The sequence below is a fragment of the Cryptomeria japonica genome, chromosome 1 (assembly GCF_030272615.1).
Source record: "Cryptomeria japonica chromosome 1, Sugi_1.0, whole genome shotgun sequence".
Classification (NCBI taxonomy): domain Eukaryota; kingdom Viridiplantae; phylum Streptophyta; class Pinopsida; order Cupressales; family Cupressaceae; genus Cryptomeria; species Cryptomeria japonica.
The window spans coordinates 545,575,442-545,583,394 of NC_081405.1; positions in this window are offsets into that span (position 1 = coordinate 545,575,442).

A 7,953-nucleotide genomic window follows, 5' to 3' on the forward strand; every position below is an offset into this window, starting at 1 on the left:
CCCTCAACAAAGAGAGGGTGACTGTAGAGCTGTGAAGAACCTGCATATGAAATTTGTTCAGGCCCACAATTTGGGCTTCCCAAGCTGCCATTTTGTTCTTTAGTTGATTAACCTCCTACTTGATAGACTGCAAATCGAGAATAGGGCCGAGATTTTCAATTCTGTGTGTAATATCTGAAACCTTTGTGCTCAGCTTTTCCATTTGTTGTATAGTGGGGGCCTCCTGGGGGTTCTCAACAGCCAAATTAGCGGTAGTTTCAGTAGTCTCTTTGTGCTCACCACCAACAATGGAGTTATCAATATCTTTAACCAGGTCCATCAGAGGGATAAAATGCATCACCTGCTTAGTCAAGTTTAAATCCACCTCCAAATTTTTGGGATCCAGAGCATTGTTGTTAGGGATTTCCACAACCATAAGACCCATAGTGTCTGTATCCATAGGGGTCATATCTTTATCATCAGTCAGTTCCTGGGTTTTCCTTTCAGGAGTAGTTATATCAACAACACCAGCAGTGGTCGAGACAATGGGGTCCCTAGACATATTAACATTGTCAGCTCCCCCATTAGGGGGCCCCATATTTTTAGGGCCCTCCTCCTTGCTATCCCCAATGGGGTCCTCCTTAGAGTCCATATTTTCAATAACCGAGGTCTTCTTTTTGCATCCTTTGGAAGCAATTTTAGAGGATCTCCTCTTAACCTTCGAATCCGAGGAGGGGTTATTGTTGTCAACATCTTTAGAGGAAGAATTGTCGTCATAGACAATGTGTTTGTGTTTAGTGGGGGTTTTACTCTTGCCCTTGGCTAGGGAGTGAGAAACACTATGGGAGGCAGGGAGAGTTAAACTAGGGGGGCGTCGATAGAGAAACAACTGAGGCATAGGCAGGCAGGGACATGGTGGCCATTTCAAAGCCCTCTTGGGGATATTGGAAGAATCTAGGGAAAGCCAAAGACATGGCCACGAGTTGCTGGGGAGTCGACATGGGGGGCTGAGAGAGTGAGAGATTCCTTGGGGGGCAGAGGGCCTCATGGAATTTATACAACCTGTATATAAGATCCTGGTGGAGGAGGAATGGAGGTTTATCCCCATGCTTAGGGTCCATAGTGTCCTTAATAGAGCTCTCCAAGGAGTGCAGTAAATAAAATGACAAGCAAAGAAAATCATTATTGTAGAAGTGATTGAGGAGGGGCAAATGGTAGTAGTAGAATACCTTATACCTGCCTTCAAGGGGGAAGTATTTCATGATCATGAGGTAGATCATGTTCCATGGGTGCTTGAGATCCTCCTGAGCAAACCCACCTTGCAGCTTGACAGGTTCCTCACAGTTACTGAAGAACCGTTTCAAACCCTCACTATTAGCAACGTGATTGGTGCGCTTCCAGCGGCGACCATCTAGGGTCAGCTTGGTAGCTTGGGCAATAGTCTCCTCGGAGACATCAAAGACAATGCCGCCAACTGAGACCCGTCTTCTAGACCAGGAGGAGGAGAAAGCAGTCGAGAGTTGCTCGTCATTACCCTTCAGGCAATCCAAAAAATCAGTAATTCCACCTTCAACACAGAAGTTCCAGACAAGTGGGTCATTTTTAAAATCACTCGTGTTATCCGGTTCATATCTCACTCTGTCGCCCCCCATTTCATCCACCAACAAAGCTTCCTTAGTCATGAAACAAAGGAAATTGTAGGGACTCTTCGAGAAGCTAGCCCATAAGAGAAAATGGGGAATGTACGAGCCCAACTTCAATAAATGGGGAATGTGCGAGCCCAGTTTCAAAAAATGAGAAATAAAGTTGGGCGCATGGGAAAACAAGAAGTCACTTTTAGTAATGATTTGCTGGAAACGAGGCATTAAGCACCAGTAGAAACTAGCGGCAACCAACACGCTTCCAAACTAGTCATACTTCATCATGGCTTTGCAAGCCCAAGTGAAGTGCCAGCACAACAACACGTGCGTCATCACCAACGAAGTTGAACAAGTTGCCACCTCATCAAAAAGGATCTGAGGAATATTCCTGTTATTTAAATTATGAAACCACCACAACCAGATAGTCCCGTGGGAAAATAGGAGGGGGAGGGAAGCATTTAGTAGCCACTCAATCATTAGTGGGGATTCTGGATTTCTCTTCCAGGAGGAGGAAGTTGACATGGTTTGGGAGAGATTTGTGACTCCTCCAACATCTCAGCCCTAAGAGGTTTAGGCCAATGGCAGCCATGGCATCTGCCAGGTGATTGCCTTCCCTGTAGATATGCATAACTCTAAATGACTCAAGCCCGGAGATAAGCCTCAAAGTGTCCCTAATTGTTCCCTCAATTGACCAATTAAGCTTATTCCATCCTTTGACAACATTAATGATGAGCATGGAGTCCCCCTCAATGTCCATAATTTTGATTCTCATGGAGAGGGCAATGCGAATTCCTTAGGCTAAGGCCATCGCTTCAGCCTGATTAAAGGAATGACCATTCAGGTTGCTTGCATAAGCAGCAACGAGGACTCCCAGGTGCAATCTGATCACCCCACTGCCAGCAACAAGGCCCCCCTTGGAAGCCCCATCAAAATTGAGTTTAAAATTAGTAGTTGGGGGGAACCAAATCGTACATTGTCTTAGAAGTCTCTTAGAGGGGGGGAGGTTCCAACATCTGGAAATTCCCTAGTCACAGGTAGAAGGGGCTTGGACGCCATTCAATTTTTTGAGAGCAAGATGTTCTCAAGAATTTCAGATTTAGGAACCGAGCAAACACCTTTTCCATAGAGGTCTCTTTATATTTGAATATCCTATCATTCTGTTCCTTCCAGATACACTAGCAAATGTGGGGGGGATTTGCTTCCACAACTATTGGATAAGAGGGTTGGAAGAGGGGCCCCAGAACTCTTGACATAGATTACCCAAGCTATTGTTCATTACCCAACTGATATTGAGTTTATTATAGACCATTTCCCAAAGCTCCCGGGTGAAGGCACATTGGAGGAAGAGGTGGGCAGTACTTTCTCCATCATCTTTGCAAAGAATGCATCTGTTAGGGAGATGAAATCCCCTCTTGACCAAGTTGTCTTGGGTCAAAATTTTGTTGAGAAGGGCAGTCCACCAGAAGAAATTGACCTTGGGGAGGAGTTGGGGATTCTAGACCTCTTTCCATATAAAGGAGACAATAGGTTCCCCGAGTAGACTTATATAGGCGGTCTTGACTGAAAAGTCTCCAGATGGGTCCCATTTGCAAATAAATTTGTCATCCCTAGGGAATAGGGGGAGGAAAATACCAGCTAAAAGATTTTGGAGTTCTCTAGCAGCAGGAAGGAGCAAGGGGAGGTCAGTACAACAGTCCTCCAAGGCCTTCCAAGTGCATTTGCTGAAGTAGTCACTGACCCTTTCACCAAAGAAGCCTTTAGTGGCATCCTATAACTATCTTAGGGAGGGGGAAGAAGCCAAGGGTCCCTCTCCTAGCCAACAATATTCCCAGAAAATAATGTTCTTGCCATTTCCAATAATCCACCTCCAACCATGAGATAAAGGGTCTCTGCAACTCAAGATGTTATTCCAAATTTTGGAACCCTTGGGAAGGCCCTCCTTTTTTAAGACAGAGGAAAAATCCGCATTACCCAGGTACTTAGCCCTAATGATCCTACTCCAATTCGTATCCTTGTTTAGAAGCTTCCAGGCAATTTTAGACATAAGGGCCTTGTTGAATTTTGAGATCCTAAGGGTTCCCAAGTTGCCCATGGCCTTGGGAAGACAAACTTTGTCCCAGCCCACCAAGGCGAGCCTCTTCTTTTCTTCCAATCCGGTCCAGAGGAAATTATTTTGAATGTTTTCCATCTTAGCAGCCATAGTCACAGAAATATTGAACAGGGAGAGAAAGTACATGGGGATCCCCTGGAGGGAGGAGGAAAGTAGTTGCGACTTACCAGCACTACTTAGGAATCTACCTTTCCAGCCAGCCAACTTTTTCTAAATTCTTTCAAGGATAGAGATCCAAAAGGAATTAGAGACATCCTTAATAGTCAAAGGAGAGACCAAGAATTTTGGAAACTTTATCCTAGAGTTGGGCATTAGTGTGGAAGAAGTAAATGCTGCTCTTATCATAGTTAATGTGTTGACCAAAAGCCAAAGCATAGGCGTTAAGAAAGGATTTCCAAGCCTTATCTTTCCAGATAGAGGAGACACCAAAAAGGATCGTATCATCAACAAACTATTGTAGAACATTGGGGGAAACCGTAGAAGCAGGCTTGATACCCAAAAGAGTACACTTGCGAACCAAACAATTTAAGTTAGAGGCCAACACTTCAGCAAGGATGATGAAAAGGTAGGGGGATAGAGGATCCCCTTATCGCAGCCCTCTGGATGCCTTGGACTTATCCAGGGGGTTCCCATTTAGCAACACAACATAGGTGACAGTGGATATGCATTCCCTAATAATTTTGATAAGTTTGTCTCCAAACCCCATATCTCTGAGAACTTTGAAGAGGAAGTTCCAATTGACCCTATCGTAAGCCTTGGAGATGTGAAGCTTGAGAACCATCTCCGCCTGATTACATTTATTCATGGAGTATATAATCTCATGAGTAGAGATGACTGAATCAAGAATTTGTCGGCCATGAACGAAACCCTTTTGGGATGGGCTAGTCAAAGGATCCAAAAAAGGTTTGAGCCTATTGACAAGAACTTTGCTGAAGATTTTATAAATAGTGTTGCAAAGACTGATGGGACAACAGTCTTTGAGAGAATATGCCTCCTAAGTTTTTGGAACAAGAGCAGTGAAGGTGTGATTGAGTTTTTTGAGGAGCCTACCCTATCTAAAAAAATCTCTAGTAGCCAAAACAACATCCGGGCCCACCACTTCCCAAAATTATTGAAAAAAAGCCGGGGGGAAACCGTCAGGACTCGGGGCTTTGAAGGGGCCCATGTAGAAAAAACAACAGACTTGACTTCCTCCTTAGAGATAGGGGCAAAGATGAGGTTATTATCTCCCATCGAGAGGGGTGGTAGGAAGTTAAGAAGGTCCTTCGCAGTAGGGTCCCCCTAGTCAACATCCTCTTAAAGTAAGGTGGAAAAGTAATTAGTAGTCAAATGGCCCAAACTATCAACGTTGTTGACAACCAGATTGTTGTCATCCATGAGGGAAGAGATGTGGTTTGTACGCCTATGGATAGAAGTAGATCAGTGAAAGAAAGCAGTATTTTTATCCCCCTCTTTGAGCCATTGAACTTTGGATTTATGTTTCCAGTATAGTTCCTCTTTGTGGGAGTTTTCCTTCTATTTTCTATGGAGGGCAGCCTCCTCCATATGGGTGGCTTCCAGGGAGTCACCTTGGTCAATACGCTCTTGTATAGCGGTCATTTTGTTGTTGGGCTCCTTTTTTGCTTGAAGATATCCCCAAAGTTGTATTTGTTCCAACCCCAGACATTTCTTTTGATCAAGTCAAGCTTCTGAGCAATCCTGAACATAGCAGTACCAGATATGTTGGTGCTCCACCATCTTTTAATACTGTCCTTGAACTCTAGATGAGAGTTCCACATAATTTCATATCAAAAAGGATATTTCATCCTAGCAGCATTAGTGGTATTCCATAGGAGAAGGGGGTTGTGGTTAGAGACCATTTTGGGGAGTGCAGTGAGCTTCAAGGCTGGACCAATTCCCTAGTTGTCCGAGATGAGAAATATGTCAAGTTTGACCTAGATAAGATCCTTTCCCTTCCTAAGATTGGACCAAGTTAATTTTTGCCCCGATAGTTCCACATCCATTAACTCAATCCTTCCAATGAAGTCAGCTAGATTAGTCATGCTGCCAGAGTATTTTGGGAGGCCTCCCAACTTCTTAGAGGGAATCAAAGGGGAGTTGAAATCACCCGCAATCAGTCATTGAGCATTGGCCTTATTTTGTATTAGAGAAGTTATATCATTCCAGAGCATTAACCTACCAGATCAGACATTAGAGGCATAAACATTAAAAAGGATGTAGGAGTCCATCAGGGAGGAGAGTTCAGAAACCAAAAGGTTGGTCAAGGAGGAGAGAAAAATGCCAGAAAAGTGGGAGGGTTCCCACATGGTGACCAAACCACTGGAGGCTTCCATAGCCTCACTAATAACAAACTTGGCACCAGGCCAGATTTTCCCAGCCACCATGGAGAAGGAGGACATAGAAATCTTAACTTCTTGAAGGAGAAGGACCATGATTTTATTTTCAAAAATACAATTTTTTAGAGTATATTGCTTTTGGGGGTTGTTCAGGCCCCTCATGTTCCAAGAGAGGACCTTCATTTCTTACCTTTGATGGACGTCTCCAAGGTCCTCTACCTACCATTGTAAATATCCCTTGCTGCTTCCTTTTGTCTTGAAAGTCTTTGCAATGGCTGCCCCGCTTTGAGATCTGTCCCCACGTCAAGCTTAGCAGTCCTGGTCTTCCATCTTTGAGTAATCTAGCCCTCATTAGCAGGGGTCATGCAACCACTAGAAGATGCACCAATGGAACTAGGTGAGGATAAGCCTTGGTTCAGGGAGGGGGCCACCAACAAGGAGCGAGCTGACTCCAAGATGAGAGAGGGGTCCCTCGCAATCTCACCATCTTCCAGTTGATTAGGCAGGGAAACCAAGTTGATCCTTGGGGAAACACTCTAATCCATCTGGGCCGGAGTAGAGGTTTCTTCCACAATCTTTTCAGGAGATTGGAGAAGGTTGTTGATACTCTCCGCAAAAGGATATTCTTCTATAACCGGGTCCTCAGCAGCCAAGGGAGGCATCTCCGGGTCAGAAGTAGGGGTGATAAAAGGCCCCACAACAAGGTCATGGTGGATAATAGGAGCATTTGACATTGAGTCCTCCCCCAAGGCCGAACCCTTAAGCTTGAGGAGTGGGGGTGTTGGGGCCTTGCACTGAGAGATAACATTCCCAGATTTGCAGCATTTCTGGTAGAAGAGGGTAGCATTTTTATAAACCAAAGCCTGAGTCCAACTGCCCAGGGTGGATTTGAGGGTTATGAAGTTGGGAAGGTTCATGATCACAGTAGCTTGAGCATAAAAGCAAGCATAGACCAGGCGCGATTTGGATATGGTGATTTCATCCACACCTACAAAGTGGCCAAAAGATTTCCCAACCCATTTGAAGATGGATTCATCCTAGTATTCAAGGGGAAGCCTCAGGAGATGAACCCATACCAACGCCATTTTTTGTAAGTCAGCTGCAGGGTCAAAGCCAGCCTTCCAACGATAGAGGGAGAGGTTGTGATGACCATAGGACCAACAAACAAAGAGGACAAGGACAACATCCTCCTTGGTAGTGAATTTGAAGAGGAAGAGGGCACCAGACATAACACTGACAAAAACACTCCCCTTCAGCTTCCATTTGTCCTTGACCCATTTTCAGACCATCTCCACCGTGGGGCGCAGGGATCAGAACTTCCCCACCAGAGTGTTAGCCATGTTTTGTAAGATGCGGACCAAACCAACATCAGGGAGCTCAAGAGACGTTCTCTCCTCAGATTGTGAGTAGACTGAGACCAAGTTGGGGTCCACAGTTTCTAAATTTTTGACCAGCACGCTCTTCCATCCTTTGAGATTCACGTTAACAACCAGAGGCTTCGAGGATGGAACAACCGACACAATAGGAATAGGGACGGAATCAGAAACCACGCCTGTGTCCTGAGGGCTCACCAAAGGAGAACTGTCAAACTGAGGCACCGCCAAAATGGAAGGAGGAACCACAGTGGGACCAAGAGAAGATGTGGCAGGTATTGTCAGCATCGTAGGGTCTAGAACAGGGACTGTGGGTGGTCAGGGAAGATCCCCACCAGCAAGCACCATGAATGATGAAGGTTTAAAATTTGAATTTGCAGAGTGGGAATTTGCAGAGCGGAATAGCGAATGTTGATGTTTTCAATTTCATGTAAAAAACATCAAGATTGACACTTTCAGATCTCATATTATTGTTTCGATCTAAACTAAAAAATGAATAATCAATTGATTAAATT